Source organism: Mustela erminea, chromosome 1 (assembly GCF_009829155.1).
Source record: "Mustela erminea isolate mMusErm1 chromosome 1, mMusErm1.Pri, whole genome shotgun sequence".
In the NCBI taxonomy this organism is placed as follows: domain Eukaryota; kingdom Metazoa; phylum Chordata; class Mammalia; order Carnivora; family Mustelidae; genus Mustela; species Mustela erminea.
This window is the reverse complement of record NC_045614.1, coordinates 104,915,847-104,935,874: the sequence shown is the minus strand read 5'-3', so window position 1 is coordinate 104,935,874 and position 20,028 is coordinate 104,915,847. Positions and strand designations below refer to the sequence as shown.

General features: G+C 45.7%; 1 protein-coding gene across 3 annotated transcripts in view; it reads right to left on the bottom strand.

Annotated features, from left to right (window-relative positions):
* The window catches only part of ATP13A3 (ATPase 13A3), a 93,368-nt gene extending 92,145 nt beyond the window's left edge, over positions 1–1,223 (bottom strand). For all 3 annotated transcript variants that reach the window (XM_032337487.1, XM_032337517.1, XM_032337494.1), the window contains exon 1: positions 697–1,223. The gene's annotated coding sequence lies outside the window, so the exon portion shown is untranslated. The remainder of the gene's footprint in view (positions 1–696) is intronic.
* Between the last annotated feature and the right edge of the window lie 18,805 nt (positions 1,224–20,028).

Here is a 20,028-nt window from a genome sequence, read left to right as displayed (position 1 = left end):
CGAATGGAGTTATTGTCAATCTCCAATCCATTCCCCCAGCCACAACCCTGCTAAAGATACACTGCCAAACCTAACTCTGTGAAGGCAATGGGGAGAACTAAAGGCCATAAAGAGGGTGGCCACGCAAGTAATGGAGAGAACCCCGGGGTTTTTCTAGTCTTCACTTACAGAGTCAAAGTGAGAGGCCTTAACCAATTAAGAAGTCACTTTTCCTCTCTGGGCCTCACTTAGTCATCCATAAAATGCGGTGATGGCAAGAAGCTGTTACTACTCCGACGTTAAGGACGAACCCAAGATGCCTTCAGGCAGCACCCGCGGAACACATCAAGCGTCCTGCCCTTCGACCACCCATCTGCCAGACTTTCTAAAAGGGCTGGACCACCATCCTTACTCCCCAGTCCCAACGCAAGCAGCGTGTCCGAACCAGGCCTTCACACCCACAACGTGTATCCCTTTTTCTCGCCTCACCTGTCCCAGGCAGACATTCCGCGGTCTCAGCGCTCCCCTCCCCATCCCACTCATCTCCCCCGGGAAGTGATGCGGGATTCTGGGCCAAGGAGCCCAGCAGAAGCTCACCTGGTACCCGACAACACCCTTCTTCTCCTTCAACCCCCCGCCATCACCACCACCACCACCCACCTACTCCGCGCCCCGCTCACCCTGCCCCCGGCGTCCCGGGAAAGCCCGACCACTCACCCGCCGCCGCTGCACCGTCTCCTCGGCGGCCTCTGGGCCGGAGCAGCCGAGGGACCGCGGGGGGCCGGGGCCCGGGCCCGCTGCTATCGCCGCCGTCGCCTCGCCTCAGCCCAGCCCCATCGCCCTCGGCGGGCGCCGGCGGCCGCGGGTCGCTCGGATTCGAGGCGCCGCTGCCGCCGCCGCCGCCGCCGCCGCCGCCGCCGCGCGCTGCAGCTCGGGGTGAGGGGAGGGAGGCGCCGCGGCCAGGCCCTGGCTGAGCCCGGCACAGGGGTGTCCGCGTTCTCCTCCTCGGCGCCCGCGGCGGCGGCGGCTTGAAGCCGGACAGAGCGAGAACAAGGGACGGTGACGGGGGTAGGCGGGCAGGGGAGGGGGGCGGTCTGCACTCCGAAACGGCCTCCAGCCGCCAGCGACGAAGCGAACCCCCCTCCCCTCCGCCGTGGCGGCCAGATCACGCTGCGGGGAGAGCCGGCGGGCGGGGGAGCGCGCGGCAAGCTCGGGACTCCCGCGCCCGGATGTGAGGTCACGTGGTTGCCTCATCCCAGCGCCCGGCGCGGAGGGGCGCAGAGGGGACGTAGTGGGGCGGAGCCAGAGGAGATGGGCGGGGTCATTGGGTAGGCCCTGCCCACCTCGCCTTTAGGCCCCCTAGACCCGCGAAGGGAAGAAAGGGGCGAAGAGGACCTTTCAAAAGAGCTACGTCCTGAGGAGGCAAAGTTACCAGCGGAGGACGGGATTTTTTGGCCTGGAGGAGGTGGAAATTGCCACCCTGGCCGTGCAAAAACAAGATCATGGTACAGATCCCCATTTAATGAACAGGGAAACTGAGGACCAGCGAGCGACCTAGAATAGACTTGTCCAGAGTCAAGGTCAAGGTGGAAACTTGTGCTACAACGGAGAGAAAACCAGACCCTGGTTCTACTCCAGGTCTCCTTCATTCCTTAAGAGCGCCACCCTCCCCCATCCAAAAACAAACAAAAAACTGTAATTCGCCTTCGGCAGCGAACTCAGCGCACCGGCCTCCCGCGGAGGACTGGGAAGCCTACGCAGGAGAAAGCTCCCACGCGCCCACCCCACTGCCTCCGGCGTAAAGGAGTTTCTTCCGATGGCGCGGGAGGCAAATTAAATACTTCCCTCCGCAGGAGCTTTATCTCGGCGCAGGGCCCCGGCCGGATATACAAATCGCGCGTTTGGTTTTCGCGGCGTCCCTTCGGCGACGCGCACAGGGGGCGCGCCCCGCCACCTGCAGCCTCGTGCTCTGGCAGTCTTCTGGCCCCAGCCTGCCGCGCCTGCTCCCTTGAAACTCCGCCATCGGTATTGTTGTTGTTGTTGTTGTTGTTATTATTATTATTATTACTGTTATTATTTATTATACCTTGCGGCTAACAGAACTCTTAGCTGCTTGAAAGTGAGAAAGAGAAGGTAGCGCGCCTACCCGACCCCTGGTCCACCGCACTTAAGAGGCACCTCGCAGGAAGCAGAGAAACACTCGGGCTCTGGTTGGTAGCACATGGTGACACTTCTTTGGGGTTACTACCCGGGCTCCGTGACGTATGCTGACACCTCATCTGGGATAGCAACTGCCCCCAGTCCACGGCGCAGGGAGCCAGGAACACGCCGCTTCTGGCCCTGTAAGCTGTGTGGAGCTGGACAGTTTCCATGCACATTTCCTCACGTGGCGGAGACAGCACACTGCATCTAGTAGGTGCGCATCTCTTCGCAGCCCCTGGGCACAGTCTCACCTTTGTTTGAAGCCTCACAGTGTTCAAATGATGACAGAAGATAGGGGGTGTGGAAGCGTGGCAAATTCTAAGAAGCTAACACAGCCCGATTGAGCCCTCAAAGCCTCCTCCCCCACCTCTCCTGGCTTTTTGGCTCCAGGCTGTTTCCCCTTAGCCTTTTTTCTTTGGCTCCAGGCTGTTTCCCCTTAGCCTTTTTTTTTTCTTTTTCCTTTTTTTTTTTTTTTTTTTAAGATTCTTACTTACTTATTTGACAGACAGATATCACAAGTGAGCAGAGAGCCCAAGGCGGGGCACCATCCTAGGACCCTGGGATCATGACCTGAGCTGAGAAGGCAGAGGCTTTAACCCACTGAGCCACCCAGGCGCCCCTCTCCTCAGCCTTTTAACACGTTCAGGTCTCACGTCTGAAAACCAAACTCTGGTGCCAGCCCTCCACTCCGACTGCCCTCTCCAGTTAGATACCAAGTGCTTCTCTCCCTCTCACAGGCTGGTGGCCTCTTAAACAGTGTGTGTGTGTGCCCTCCTGTCCTGTCGTCCCCTTCCCCACCATGTCCTCAGTTCTCAACACTCGGCAGTCTGGCTTCTCCCCACTCACACCCCCCCTTCCCTAACCCTGCTAGGGCAGGAATAACTCTGACCTTCATTTTCCCAAAGTGGGCAGTTTGTTACTTCTCAGGCCTATCTCTCTAGATCTCTCTGATCCTTTTGACACCTCCAGATCGCTCTCACCTTCTGGAATCTCAATACTATCTTGGATTCCAAAGGAGTGCCCACTCCCAATTCTCATGTCTCAGTAAATAAGGCCCCTGCCTCCTCTGGTGACATCCTTAAGTGACACCAGCTGTGGGTCTGCACCTTATGTGCCAGATTCCCTGTAAGCCCCACAGCTCCTCTCACTCCACTCTCCTGGGATTGCCTCCATCCTCATGGTTTCAGCTAATGGGTCAGCCCTCTCCAGCCCGGACCTCTTTCACAAAAATTAGACCCAAATCTCCAACTGCCTGCTTGCCTTCCTGCCTGGCAGCTCTATCTGGATACATCACACACACACACACACACACACACACACACACACAAAACTCAGCATGCTGGAGAGACTGAACCCATCCACTAGCTCCATGTGGGCTCTCTTTCAGTGGTCCCCAGCAGCACCTGCTATCCTCAGAACGAGAAAGCTAGAAACCTTGATTCAGCCCTTTGCCGTATCAAGTAACCCAGTCCTATCTATTTCACCTCCTTAATAAGCCTCGAATCCCTACCTCCATTCATTCCCACTGGTGCGGTTCGTGCCATCCTTGGTGGCAGCCGCCTGACAGTGGCCTTCAGGCAAACTCACCCTCCACTCAGCCTCCAGAGTGAACTACCTGAAATGTGCTCTCATTGAAAATGCTGCACAAGTTCCCCCTGACTTCTACAGCTGCCTGGGTGCCCTCCAAGGCATCCAGCATGAACCTGTCAATGCATTGAGGCTTTTCAAAGCCCCAGAAGAGCCCCTGGCTTCAAGAAGCAGCCAAAATCCCCAGGGCAAGGCAACACCCAGCGGGCCAAGGGAAAACTGTAGGAAGAAAAAAAGCAATTGAACATTTCAAGAAATTCTCTGCTACAGATGTCCTGGGGACAAAAGAAGAGAATGTGGACACTGACAGGAGGAGATGCTGAGTCACTAGGAAAGGTCTGAGCTTGTTTCTCTAGGCTCAGGGAAAAGACAGAGCCAGGAAAGGAGGAGAGGGCCAAGAAGGGTAGAAAAAGAGTGGAGCAAGTCCTGAGAAGTTCTGGAAGGCTTGCTGACTCTACACCCATGATGATTCTGGGCCCTGCAGCTGCTCACACAGGGCCGAGCCCCTCCCTCCTCTGATCTTGCTCTCTCTTAAGACCCAGCTCAGGATCAAAGGACCAAGTAGACAACAGTCCTCCCCCAAATAGACAACAATCCTCCCCAGACAAAGGTCTGACTTCACTTTCCACAAGGACCATGTGGCATCTGCTCCACCCTCAAGACCCCAGTCGTGCTTGCCTCACCTATTCACCATTACCTTGCCATTCAGACCCCACCAAGAGGAAACACCCACACATTAACTGCACCCAGTGGCTGTCCTTCACGCTAGTCAGCAGAGGGTTCAGTGCCTGCTCCCAAGAGAGCTCACTCTTCACAGGTATGGTCCTGGGCCTTCCCAAGATCACACTCTTGCCAATTCTAGCTGACGCTTTTCAGACCTTGTCTTCAGGATTTACCTCCTATCCTTGAAACACTTTTCTCTTAGTTTCTATAACTTCTTTCTGGAATCGCCCCTCCCTTTTCATTACCCTCTCAACTGCTAGTGGGTGGGTACTTCCTCTAGCCTCCTTCTAAATGGTGCTGGTCCCCAGGGCTCAGTCCGGGTACATGTCCTTCTCTACACAAGTTTTATCTTCTCTTTGTTTAATTTGTCATCTATCAACTTCACAGGAGTTGTGGATGGGCTTCAAGGGGTCTATAAATTTCTTAAGCTGCAATGCAAAAACTTTTAAAGGAAGAAGTATAGCTTTCTTCAGCTTCTTCAAGGTGTCTGGCTTCCCAAAAAAGGAAAAGAACACTGAGCCAAATGCAACCTCCCCTCATGACCTGTCCATCATGGCTGCAGCTAATATCAAATAAATAAATAAAATCTTAAAAAAAAAAAAAAAGAAAGAAAAGAAAAGAAAAGATAGTTACCCACCCAATGCTCAAACCAGAAACCAGAAACCTAGGAGTCATTCTTTCCAATCAAATATGTAGCCCATTTCAAATCCTTTCACATCTCTTCATTGCTACTGCTCTTAGAAATACCTAAGCCACCTCCTTCTCTCACCTGGGATACCGCCTTAGCCCCCCAAAAATTTCCATGCTTTCAACCTTCACCCCTTTCCAGTCCTTTCTCACACAGCAGCCAGAGTTTATTACTGTGTATGACTCAGAGTACAGGTCTTGATGAAGGCTTCCAATTGCTTCCCATTTCACAGAGAATAAAATGTGAATTTCCTTGACCTACAAGGTCCAGTGTTGGGCCTGCCCATTACTCCCCCCTTGCTGGCACTCCTCCACCATCACCCTCTTCTTACCCCACATCTGTTTCCCCACCTTATCTCATCCATATCTAAATATGCCTTCTTTTAGTTCCCCAAACATACCAAACTTCTTCCTGCCTCAGGACCTTTGCAAAACCTATTTTTTCTGTCTCCTCCCTTTTTCCCTCACCTGGCTAGCTTCTTACCAATTCAGCTCTCAGCTTAGATGAATATACATCAGTTCTTGAAAGAGCCCTTCCCTGGCCACTCATTCTTTATTTTTTGATGACCTCCATTTATTTTCTTTACAACCATTATCGCAATGTTAACTAATTGTGTTAATTACACAATGTAATTACATGTGAGTTTATGTACGTATTTAATACCTGTCTCTCTCACCAGACTTCAGGTTCTGTGAAGATGAGGACCAGCTGTAGCTCCAGAATTTTTCTAAAAGGAGCTTTAAAGTGGCAGTCTTTTTGGAAGAGGAAATGAGGGTTTGTCCCAAGACTGAGTGGCACTTAATTAAGAGTGACAAAGTGTTAGTTGTCTATTTTTGTAAAAGGGGGAGAGGACATTGGGAATTATGGAAAAGAGACACATAAAATACACCTCCCAAGCCATCCATTGGTGTTTCTCCTGGCAGAGACTGAGTTGATTTCATTTATCAGTATATACTCCAAGGTAGATGAAGGCTGGCATATGGTAGAAAGTCAAGTTTTATAGTCAGATGAATGAATGAGTGAATGAATGAGTAGATGAATTCATAATCTCAAAAATCATCTCTCTGAAATGCCTTCCCTGAATCCCAGGCTAAGAATCTCTCTTACGTGCATCTTTTTTTTTTTTTAATCACATTTACAACCTTAAATAAGTATCTGTTCGGTGTTTCTATCTTCTATATGTTTATGTTGTATATTCATATTTTTGTTTTTATACTTTTAATATTTTCTTTTGTTATATGAGCATAACAACATTGTCAATACTGAAAGTCGTAGGTACCATTATCTGTATTTTCTTTCTTTTTAAAAGATTTTATCTATTCATTTGACAGACAGAGATCACAAGTAGGCAGAGAGACACAGGGTGGGGAGGGGTGGGGAAGCAGGCTCCCTGCTGAGCAGAGAGCCTGATGCGGGGCTGGATCGCAGGACCCTGAAACCCTGACCTGAGCTGAAGGCAGAGGCTTAACCTACTGAGCCACCCAGGCACCCCCATTATCTGTAATTTTTTATAGGTGAAGGAACTGGGGAAATTTTACATGGATTATCTCATTTAATCTTTAGAGCAATCCCAGAGAGTAGGTACTATTATCATCTGCATGGTTATAAGTGAAATTGAGGAAAGCTTAAAATCCCATTTTACAGAATAGCAGGTGTGAAATAACTCACTCGGGTTCACAGAGCTAGGAAACAATAGCATAGCCAGGATTCAACCCAGAGAACTTGGCTCCCGATACGAGCCAAACTCTTCACCAATATGATCAAATGATGCCATAGGGATTCCTCCTCTAGGATCCAAACACTTTGGATTATCTGATTAAGAACCCAGACTCTGGGACGCCTGGGTGGCTCAGTTGGTTAAGCAGCTGCCTTCGGCTCAGGTCATGATCCCAGCGTCCTGGGATCGAGTGCCACATCGGGCTTCTTGCTCAGCAGGGAGCCTGCTTCTCCCTCTGCCTCTGCCTACCATTCTGTCTGCCTGTGCTCACTCTCTCCCCCTCTCTCTCTCTGATAAATAAATAAAATCTTTAAAAAAAAAAAAAAAAAAGAACCCAGACTCTGATTTCTTTCTTTTTTAAACATTTTATTTTATTTTTTTAAGATATTATTTTTGTATTTGACAGACAGAGATCATAAGGAGGCAGAGAGGCAGGCAGAGAGAGGGAGAGGAGGACTCGGGCTCCCCACTGAGCTGAGAGCCCGATGTGGGGCTTGATCCCAGGACCCTGGGATCATGACCTGAGCTGAAAGCAGAGGCTTAACCCACTGAGCCACCCAGGCACCCCTCTGACTTCTTTCTAAGCAAGAACCTAACTAACCCATCTCTAGATCCTCAGCCCTTAGCCAAGGACCCAGTAACTGATGGCATTCAGTAACAAATATTCTAGGTTATGGATCACAGAGAATCCTTGACTTTCATAGTGCTCTGTCAGACTAGCCGGGGAATTGTTATGATTCCCATTTGATAGAGATGAAAATTCAACTTCACAATTTCACAAGGGGAAGTGACTTGTCTAATTGTCTTTCTTTTTTTTTTTTTTAAGATTTTATTTATTTGAGAGAGATCATAGGTAGGCAGAGAGGCTGGCGGTGGGGAGGGGGAAAGCAGGCTCCCAGCTGAGCAGAGACCCTGATGCGGGGCCTAATCCCAGAACCCTGGGACCATGACCTGAGCCAAAGGCAGAGGCTTTAACCCACTGAGCCACCCAGGCGCCCTCTAATTGTTTTTCTGACTGACTCCAGCTCTCTTTTGTATCTTCTCTGATGCTTTCCTAAAAGGTTAGAGGACACATGTGTAGCTTAGGAAGACTTTGCCTTCAGAAAGACTGAAAAAGAAAAAAAAATACTACAGCACTCATTGCCTTTTCCTAGAGAAAGTGGCCATTAAAAGTTCTTCAGTGGGCACTGGGTGGCCCAGTCAATTGAGCATCTAACTGGATCTTAGCTCAGGTCTTAATCTTAGGGTTCTGTGTTCAGGCTTTGGGATTGGGCTCCATGCTGGGCACGGTGCCCACTTAAAAAGAAAAAAAAAAAAGTTATTTGATTATGATGTTTGCCTAACAAGCTTTCTTTCCTTTAGCTCTACCTAAGCTATTCTGTCCCCATTTAGCTGGAACTATGCAGGCCTGTGTGTGTGTGTGTGTGTGTGTGTGTGTGTGTTGGAACAGGACCAGGGAACAGAGCTGTGAGTCAGTTGTCTGGAAATCAGAGTCCAGGGGCTATCACTGACTTGTTTTTCTTTTTCTTTTTAAGATTTTATTTATTTATTTGTCAAAGTTGGAGGGGCACAAGCAGGGGGAGTGGCAGGCAGAGAGAGAAGCAGGTCCCCAGCTGAGCAGGAAGCCCAGTGTGGGTGGGACCCCATCCCAGGCCCCTGGGATCATGACCTGAGCCAAAGGCAGATGCTTAAACCCACTAAGCCACCCAGATACCCCTACTGACTTGTTTCTGTTGCAAATCAAAGTATATATTCTTTTTTGCCTCTGCCACAAAGCAAAAGCCAGGGGCCCCACATTCTTCTCTGGCCGTGGTGCACTAGGATCTAGTGGTCACATGACACTGAATATTAGTTACTAACTTGCTGTTTGAGTCATAGGGTCCTTGCTGGAGAGGGCTCACTGAGGGCATAGAACCAGTCATGTGCTAGCAAACCAATCCTCCAAGAGGGAAAAAACCCAAATTTGTAGCACCTACCAGTTTCCTGGTGTAAATACTCCCACTACAGCCGATTTCAGGCTACCAACAGTTTAAGCTGCTCACAAAATTCCTGAAAATTTAGCAACCTGCTCTAATGAGCCAACACAAACCAGTTCTAGCACATTGCTGCTTAGAGGAACTTCTCATGTGATAGGGAGAGAGGAAAAATACAAACAGCCCTTTAGGGACAAGACCTGCCCCATCTGCTGTTACAGGGAATTTCCCTGTGTTTGGATGTAAAGATTTCATCTCTGATGACAAAAGAGCAATTGTACTGGAGATGGGAAAACTGTGCTCAAGTCTCAGCTTTCTTAGAAGTAATGTGTTTATTTCTTGGAATTTCAATGTTAATGGAATGTTATTACCCACCTCACAGGATGGTTGATTATCTAACGAACACTTACACAGAATTTACTATCCCCTAGACACCGTTTAGTACTTTAAACATACTCATTTAATCTTTATAATAACACTGTGGGGTGAGGCGCCTGCGTGGCTCAGTGGTTTAAAGCCTCTGCCTTTGGCTTTGGTCATGATCTCAGGGTCCTGGGATCAAGCCCCGCATCAGGCTCTCTGCTCGGCGGGGAGCCTGCTTCCCCCTCTCTCTCTGTCTGCCTCTCTGCCTACTTGCGTTCTCTGTCAAAAACAAACAAAAAAACTTAAAAAAAAAAATACTGTGAGGTAAATACTATGATGAATTTAGAGCTGAAAAGACCAAAGTACAGATTATTTAAATTCTCTAAGGTCACACAACTAGCAAGTAATAGAGGTGGGATTGAAATCTGCTCCAGAGTCTATGCTTTTACCTTCTAGAACCCCACGTCAAAGCCAGCCTGTTTTTATAAGTAGTTTTATTGGAACATAACCATGCTCATTCACTTACATATTATCCGTGGTTACTTTTGTGATACAACAGGAGAGTCCTCACAAAGCCCATGTGACCTGCAAAGCCCAAAATATTTATTATCTGGCCCTTCACACACACACACAAAAAAAGTTGTCTGAAGTTGTCTGACCCCTGCTCTATGATACCCTACCTGTTTGAATGGGGTGAGACTATAGTCCCCAGGGTCAAGCTTGTTCTGAAATTGTGTTCTGGGCCAATAAGACAAGTAGAAAAATCATATCAAGACTGTAACTGAACCCAAAGTTTTCACTATAACAATTGTATCAGTGAAGTCGCATTAAAATGTAAGCTTCAGTAACAAATGATCCATGGAAATGTGTATTAATAGAAACATGTATCTGAATTCATGAGATCCCAACATCTCAGGGGTGGAATTATTTCACAGATTGTTCATTCCAACCCCAACTCTTCCCTTGGAGATATTGTTTCAGGTTTCTAAAGTTAATGCTGGAAATCCCTCGTGATCATCCCTTGAGTCCTGCAAGATGATTCCCCTCTATAGACATGGGCTTTGGGGTTTTTTTCGTTTTGTTTTGCTTTATTTTTAAAGATTTCGTTTATTTATTTGACAGAGCGAGAGAGCATAAGCAGGGGAGCGGAACAGTAGAGGGAGAGGGAGAAGCAGACTCCCTGCTGCGTGGAGAGCCCGATGCAGGGCTTGATCCCAGGACCCTGAGATCATGACCCAAGCCAAAAGCAGACTCGTATCTGTCTGAGCGACCCAGGTGCCCCATCATGGGTTTCTTACACAGCAGAGCAAAGGCATCTCTTTTACGGAATCCTGCCTCAGGCTCACATCTCTACACCTGTTCTGTCTCCAAGGAGCTCCATCACATGGCTGTTTTAAATGCCAAGCAGAGAAACTCCTCAAAGCCTATCACACCGACCTCCAGGACAGTCATTAAAAACTTCCTCCTGACCTTTGCAGCTACTTCCTGTGAGCCTCTCAGGGACTACTAGTGACTTGTGACCCATTTTGGTCTGACAGTTCTGGCTACCAGGATAAATGAGGAACAAGCCCAGCTACATTTGGTCAACTGTTTCCTTTGGGCTCCTGGCACCAAAAAAAGAATTGTTCAGTGAAAGGACTGCAGGTCAGACGGGCGCCTAATTGCCCCACTCAGGTCAGGAGATTTTTATTTCACTGTAAACCATGGGTCAATACCTCAAGAGCACCAGAAGGCTGTTGGTCACCTTGTGTTTGCTGGAAACTGTTTCTTCCTTATAATCGTAGAGGAAAAGAACCCATGTGCTCTTCTTGTTAAGTTTTTCTTTTTTTTTCCCCCTCAAAGCAGAGATGCCTCACTGGACTGGGTAAATTAAGGAGACACTGGTTGAACTCCTGTGTGAAAGTCCCATTGCCAAGGAATTTCTTTCATAAACATTCAAAAGTGAGTTGATCCAAAACATGCTTCCCCCAGGAGGTTACCTGTAATCTAATCCCGCCTAAGAAGCACAGTGCAAACAGCTCGAGGTGCTGCAAATTCCACACAGCTGCACAAAATGAAGAGACAGGAAGACCTCAAGGTAGAGAACATCAGAAGCGTGTCTCGATTTCCACACTGTTCTTTGGCACCACGCTCCTTAAATACATTTAAGTCACTCGTTATTACTGGTCAAGACAAGCAAAGCAGAAGTTCTTGGGGCTTTACTAAAAATTCCCTTCGCGATTTTGTAAGCTATCTGATTTTTTAAGGTATATTTATGAATTTATCAACTTAATTTCATTTTTAAATATACATATATACATATCTAAATATTCACAGACTACTTTCAAGCTCCAAGACAAAAGGCAGAGGCATGTACACCTTTTTATCACTTACAATATGTGGCCAGAGTAGTAGGTGGTCAGTAATTGCTCTTGTTGACATGTAACCTTCTTGAAGATAGGAACTTTCTCTATTCTGTTCATTCTGATAGCCCCAGAAACTAGAACAGCGATCAACAGGTAGTACCACTCAATAAATATTGAATAAATTGACCTATACCCTTAAATGCAGGAGAAGGAGGTTTAGAATTCGCAATACATTTTTCAGTAAATTCATTCCTCCCTGTAAGGAATCTATCAGAGAGTTAGAGTCAATAGAAGATACATATTGACAAATAATGAAAGATTTTTTGCAAGCATTTGGCTGACATGATTGTGGAGGCTGACTGGCAAGGCTGAAATCTGCAAGGCTGGTCCCTAGCACTCTTGGATGGAATTTCTTCTATGGGGAAAGCCTCAGCTCTACTCGTAAACCTTTCAGATGGTTGAATTAGGGATGCCTGGGTGGCTCGGTTGGTTAAGGATTTGGCGGCATCTTGGGTCATGGTCCCAGGGTCCTGGAATCAAGTCCCAGCAGGGGGATCCTTGCTCAGCGGGGAACCTGCTTCTCCCTCTGCCTGCTCCCCCTGCTTGTGTAGGCACACTCTCTCTCTCTGACAAATAAATAAAATATTAAAAAAATAATAACAAACAAACAAATGGTTGAATTAGTCCCACTCATATTCTTTAGGATAATCTCCTTTACTTAAAGTCAATGGATTATGGAATTTGAAAACATGTCCGAAATACCTTCGTAGCAACATCTAGATTAGTGTTTTATTGACTAGCTGGAGCTATATCTTAGCCAAGGTGACACTCCAAAAAGACATAGGAAAATCAGTAAATGTAATATACCATGTTAATAGGATAAAGGACAAAACCCACATGATCACCACAATAGATGGAGAGAAAATACTTGACAAAATTCAGTACCCTTTCATGATAAAAATATTCATGCCAAAGTTCATAGCATTATTTATAATAACCAAAAAGCGAAAACAATCCAAATGTTCATCAACTGATAAATGAATAAACCAAATATAGTATATCCATACAATGGAATACTATTTGGCATTTAAAAAAATGAAACATGGCTATATGTTACAACATGGACAAACCTTGAAAACGTTATGTTAAGTAAAAGAAGTCAGCCACAAAGGGTCACATATTATATGATTCCTTTTCCTTTTTTTTTTTTTTTTAACATTTTATTTATTTAAGAAAGAGAGAGTGCTTCTGGGTTGGGTGAGGATGGGGAGCAGCAGAGGAGGCAGGAGAGGGAAATAGTCTCTAGCAGGCTCTGCAATGAGCACACAACCCAGAGCTCAGAGCCCTACCCAGAGCTCAACCCACAACCTTGAAATCACTACCAGAGCCAAAACCAAAGGTCGGTCACTTAACAGACTGAGCCATCCAGAGCAGGCAAGTCCACAGAGATAAAAAGTAGACCAATGGTGGGTTGCCAGGACTGGGGGAAGGCGTGAATAGGGAGTGACTGCTGATGCCTACAAGTTTCTTCTGGGGATCATAAAAATATTCCATGGTCATACAGTGGTGATGGTTTTACCACTCTGTGAATATGCTATAAACCACTGGTCTGTATACTTTAAAAGGGTGATTTTTGTGGTATGTGAGTAATATTTTAATAAAGGTGTTATGTCCAAAGAAATAGTATATTTACAAAGGGTTTTAAATAACATAGTAAGGGCCACAGGCCATGGTTCAGTAGTGCTTTATGTAAAGCTTCTATTCCTCTGAGTAGCATAATTCAATTCTTTCTCTGAATTAGACCATCAGAAGGCTCCAAATAGAATCATATTAATTTGGTGCACACGATCACACTCACAAAGCTTCATCTGAATATTTTACCCACAGTTTATAACAACCACATGGAGCTTACTTCTGTACTTTTTGCACAATAATGAGGACATCACCCATCCTATCATCACACCACTATTATTCCTTGTGTTACAGTATATTTCATGAAAATTTGATGTTATAGCTTATTTTAGGAAAAGCAATATCCCTTTGGAATTCTCCTTTCTGATAATCAAAACTATACAACTGATTTTAATTTCTTTTTAGCCTGGGAGGAAACTCAGTTGAACCATGGCAATTACATTGATTGAAATAATTAACATTTTTATCTCCATTTTTTTCGTTCTGTTTTTCTTCTTCTGTTCTTAATTCGCTATTTGATTGCAGGGAATTTTGGTGTAAGTCACCTCAAATCCCAAAATTTATTTGAAGGATTGGTCCAGGATTTTTTTTTTTAAGATTTTATTTATTTATTTGACAAACAGAGATCACAAGTAGGCAGAGAGACAGGCGGGGGCGGGGGGGGGAGTATGCTCCCTGCTGAGGAATGAGCCTGATGTGGAGCTCGATGTGGGGCTCGATGTGGGGCTCGGTGTGGGGCTCGGTGTGGGGCTCGATCCCAGGACCCTGGATCATGACCAGAGCCAAAGGCAGAGGCTTTAATCCATTGAGCCACCCAGGAGCCCCTGGAGGATTGGTCCAGGATTTTAGACTAAGGTTCAATATTTAATCATGCCTCACCTTAAATCAAGGTTTTTCTTTTCTTTTCTTTTTTTAAAAGATTTTATTTATTTATTTGACAGGCAGTGAAATAGTGAGAGAGGGAACACAAGCAGAGGGAGCGGGAGAGGGAGAAGCAGGCTTCCTGGTGCTCCTAAATCAAGTTTTTTCTATACTGGCACTTTTGACATTTTGAGCTAGATAATTGGGAAGTGGGGGTTGGGTGGGCGGTTGCTCTGTGCATTGTAGGATATGCAAGAGCATCTTCGGCCTCCACCCAGTAAATATCAGCAGCAGCTCCCCAGTTTAACAACCAAAATGTATCGATACATTGCCAAATGTCCTCTGGAGGACAAAATTGCTCTCAACAGAAAGCCATTGCCATGAAGCCATCATTGGAAAAAACTGACCTCACCACGCTTCCCAGTAACTCTTGAAAAGTATCTGAAATGCTTCACTCTAAATGGATAGGTGATAAATAGAGAGATACATAGATCGATACATAGATACATACACAGATACATACATAGATTCATACTTTGCTGGCTTACTTGTGATAAAACCAGGACATCTCTTCACTTGGGGCCAATTCCTAAAGGAGATCCGCTTCCAGGTAGATCTCATATTACAAGGGAATCATTTTCTGATCTATTATGTCATTTGAGCCCTATGATCCATTAAAAAGGAAATTATTATTATCCCAATTTTTTGAGGAGGAAACTGAAGAGTGAAAATGATCAACTTCTGGGCCAAACGCCAAATTCAGTGCTGCTCCCCTTACGTCTGGGGAAAGTGCCCTTTCTCCCTTTCTGTCCAAATATCACAGCTATCTTGCCCTAGGTGGGTAAACATTAGGGATGGCGTTCTATAAGGCTAAAGATGGTCTTACAAAGCACCAACCATCTAAAACAGTGTTTCACCCAGTCAAAACCGAGAAAACAAGATTACCCCTTCCCAGAGGACATCATACGGTAATTTAAAAATGCACACATTTCCATTAGTTCTAGCTTTCTATTTACGGAGAACGCAGGGGATGGAGGAATGAGTTAGACACTGGTAAGGAACAATCAATCAAATGCAGAAGTGGGAACACTTTATAAGACAACTGGTTTAACTTTTCCAAAAAGTCAGTATCTTGAAAATAAACAATCAAAAACAAAACCATGGAGGGGGACTGTTTTAGAATAAAACAGACCAACAAAACATAACAATCCAATGCAATTTGTAAACCTTGATTAGTATCCTGGTAATATATAAAAGGAATTCTTAGAATGAAGAGAATTTTGAGTTTGGACTAGATATAAGATTATGGAATCAGTTTTAGTTTTCTTAGATGTGATAATGGTGTTGTTCTTATTCTTAAGAGATACCTGTGGAAAGTATTTCAGGATAAATGCCATGATATCTGCAATTCTCAAATGGCTTGATGACAGCAAAACAAGATAGATGATAGATGGATAAAGTAAATACAGTAAAATATTAACATTTTAAAAAATGTAAATGGAAGCTATGAAGGAGTTTGTTGTACTATTCTTTCCATTTCTCTGAATGTATGAAATACTTTCATAATAGAAAGTTGAAGGGAGGGGTGCCTGGGTGGCTCCATCGGTTAAGTGTCTGCCTTCAACTCAGGTCATCAACCCAGGGTCCTGGGATTGAGCCCCACAGGAAGCCTGCTTCTCCCTCTCCCATTCCCCCTGCTTGTATTCCTCTCTCACTGTCTCTCTGTGTCAAATAAAGAAATAAAATCTTAAAAAAAAAAAAAAAAAGTTGAAGGGACATTAGCAAGCTTCCTTGATGTACTGATTTTGGAGTAACCCACATGTCACTTTGGGTGGGGTGTACGTGGGGAGACTTTGAGGACCCCAAGAGCCCCCATAGTGGTGAACAACATTCTTTGTACAGATGGGACTCTACCTTCCTCTGGGGAGATGTTCTATAGCTCCTGATACTTTTCAAAGGGGACCCAGAAAGGCCTTGAGGCTTGCCTGGGGATTTTAGGTCTGGGGCTGCATGAGATGCATGAGATTCTTGGTCTTAGAGACATTTTCTGGTGGCTTAAGCCACATACTGGAAATGGCTGCCTAAAGGCATAGGATCTTAGAACCCTCCTTCTCTGCTAGCCTACCCTGGCTCCCTCCTCCCCGCCTCGTGGTCTCCTTGGCATTCTTCCCAAGCAAGAGGCACACACAGTCTTTGGGCGTTGCTTTGGCTGGTCCTTCTTGCAGCTCTGTCCTCCAAATGTGTGATTGCCTAACAGCCTCACCTTCCCCACCTATGCTCAGGTGGCTCCATGTGGCGAATCTCCTGTTTAATTCTGCAGCTCCCCCACCACCCCCCCCCCATAATACTGGGACCAACCTCTAATTTTTTCCATAGAACTGGTCTCCTAACTTTATCATACTTTTTTGTTTATGGTCAGTTTTCCTTGTTAGAAAATAAGCTCCCCAAGAACAGACATCTTCGTTTTATCTGCGGATAAAATCCCAAATGCTTAGAGCAGGGCGCAGTACAGAGAAGCCACGCAATACTGGAAACATTGGTTGAATGAACATTCTCTCTCTGCAAATCAGGATTTAATTTCCACTGAAAAGGGACCACAAAGAGGCAAGGTTGGGGGGCGGGGGGGCAGGAAAGATGGAGGACAGAGGTTATACTGAATGTTTTCATTGTTTAAAAGATGGGCTGTGGGCTTTGGGGTTGATGAAATATACAAACGGGCATTGGAGCTGTGGCTCCCCGTGTCTTGCACAATGTCAGCTAGCGCTGCTCTGTACTCGAAAGAGATTAGCAGCATCTCTTCCCGCCTGAGGGCTTACATGTTGCAATTCTCTTGTAATAAGTTCCTAAATATTTAATAGTTGAATGACTTCCTAATAGGGTGTTGATTTACTACATCATAGGCATAATTAAGAGGCATCAATTCAGGTCTGTTGGGATTAAATTTAAAGCCTGAAAGCTTAGCTTTCAGAGCCAAGCAAATCAGACAACAGCAGCGTATGATGCAGGGAAACATTGACACACAAGCTCAGACTTGCAGCTGTGTTTTTCTAAGATCCTCACCTTTGCTTCGGGCCCCCTGGGCTACACCTTCTTCTGAGTGAGCAAAACCCAGGTGAACCCCGAGGGCTGCTCTCATGGTGGGACTCCGTGGTGGGTCCCACAGTCATAGTACTTTTCAAGCGTGGGGAGGAGACCCTGAGCTAACATTTATGGAGACAGCTTCCCTCTCATCTGCAAGTGCAGATGAATGTAGGTGTTCATTGTGAAATTTCACCAAAAACTGAGGCTCAGCGTCAGAGGAAAAAGTGTCGCACGTAGCACCTAAACATGCCATATGTTTTGCTAGTAACATTTCATTGCAAACATGCATGTGTTATCTGACCAAGACCTCCAGTTACAGATCAGCAAATGGATGGACTGGGAAGGGATTATGAAAAGCTCTGACAAAATATGGACAGGCACTTGTGATCTCTGTCTGTCAAATAAATAAAATCTTTAAAAAAAAAAGAACTTATAAAAAAAATTAATAATAATAAAAAAAAATATATGGACAGGCTTTCTTTCCCCACTCTCAGCATATTGTGCACCCGGGCCTCTCAGTTTCCCCAAATCACAAAATCCTTCTCTTCCCTATGAATTCATCTAGTCCCTTTCTTAAAAATTATTTATTTATTTATTTATTTATTTATTTATTTATTTGAGAGAGAGCAAGTGAACAAGAACAGAGGCAGAGGGAGAGGGACAAGTGGAGTGTCCACTGAAAGCCCGACATGGGACTCCATCCCAGGATCCTGAGTTCATTACCTGAGCCGAGGGCAGATGCTTAACCTCCTGAGTCACCCAGTAGCCCCTCACCCCTTTTTTTTTTTCTTGCAAGATTACCCAAATCATTATTGGCCTCCATTCACAGTGGAATCCATCACCTCTGCTCACTTGCTTCTGGATTATGAGATGTAGGGAAAATAGGCTTAATGAGAACTTTCTTTAAAAAAAAAAAAAAAAAAAAAAACTTCTGTTTGTGGTTGTTGTTGCCATCGCCCATTGAAGAATTATTTTGTGAATGACTGCCTTGTGTTTTAGAGTGTGCCAAGCACTGGAGAAACAACAGTACGAAACTGATCCTATTTCTAGGGGTTGATAGTCTAACATGGTAAAATCAGAGAAATAAGAAACCAGGAAATTGAAATACAGAAAGAGAGATGCTGCAAAGGAGTAAGTACAGATGGTTGTGGAAACTTCCTGGTTACGTAAGGGACACTTTCGATAAACAGCGTGGTACAAATCTCTGAAATAGGAAGCGAGATTGAAGACAAACATCCATAATGGCACAACCCGGGGAGGCACTGTACACAGCGTGCCTGTTTCCTTTCTGTCACTTTCTCTCGTTTTCATATGGTCGTGCTTATCCTGAAGGTAGAATCTTTCATCTGACTTTTTCCCACTTAATATAAGAATATGAACATTTCAGGGCACTCGGGAGGCTCAGTGGGTTTAAGTGTCTGCCTTCAACTCAGATCATGATCACAGGGTCCTGGGATCGAGTTCCGTGGGGGGGGTCCCTGCTCAGTGGGGAGCCTGCTGCTCCCTCTGCCTCTCCACTTCCCTCTTCCTGTGCTCTCTCTCTCTTGCTCTGCACTTTCTCAGATAAATAAATAAAATCCTTTCAAAAAGATACGAACAGGGGCGCCTGGGTGGCTCAGTGGGTTAAGCCGCTGCCTTCGGCTCAGGTCATGATCTCAGGGTCCTGGGATCGAGTCCCGCATCGGGCTCTCTGCTCAGCAGGGAGCCTGCTTCCTCCTCTCTCTCTCTCTGCCTGCCTCTCTGCCTACTTGTGATCTCTCTCTGTCAAATAAATAAATAAAATCTTTAAAAAAAAAAAAAAGATACGAACATTTCCCCCCATTAGTAAAAATTGGTTTTGCGCATTATTTAGCCATATTAATAATGCTGTCATCTCCTTATCCAGCCCCCCATTGTTCATCGTTTACATTAAACGCTGTTTTCATTCATATTAATTCATTCTGCATTTATTGAACTCTTACCTTTCAAGAATCAGGCACTGGGTTTGATGATACAGAAATGAGTATGTCTGGGCCTTGAGGAGCTCCAAACATGGAAGCAAAGCATCTATAATTAATATAAGATGACAAAAGGAGGCACAAGGGGTTTCAGTAGTCTAAGGAGGAAAGGGCTTACAAAGCAGCACAGACCATCAAAGAATAGATGTGTAGGGCACCTGGGGGCCTCCGTCAGTTAAACATCAGACTCCCGATTTCCTCTCAGGTCATGATCTCAGGGTTGGGGATTGAGTCCTACATCCAACTCCATGCTGGGTGTGGAGCCTGCATAAGATTCTCCCTATCTCTCTGCCCCTCCCTCCCTTAAAGAGAGAGAGAGAGAGAGCGTGTGAAAGAACAGATGTGTATTTTCTCATACTTCTGGAGTCTGGAAGACGAAGGTGTCAGCAGCTCTGTTTCTTCTGAGGTCTCTTCCCTGACTCGCAGATGGTCACATTCTGGCTGTGTCCTCAGACAATCCCTTCTCTTTGTGCTCACATCCCTAGTGTCTGTGCATCCAAATGTCATCTTCTTACAAGGACACCACCCCCAGAATGGATTAGGGCTCACCTTAACCATCTCATCTTAACTCACCCTACATCATCACTTTAAAGGCCCAAGTTTGGGTGCCTGGGTGGCTCAGTGGGTTAAGCTGCTGCCTTCGGCTCAGGTCATGATCTCAGGGTCCTGGGATCGAGTCCCACATCGGGCTCTCTGCTCAGCAGGGAGCCTGCTTCTTCCTCTCTCTCTGCCTGCCTCTCTGCCTACTTGTGTTCTCTCTCTGTCAAATAAATAAATAAAATCTTAAAAATAATAATAATAATAATAAAGGCCCAAGTTC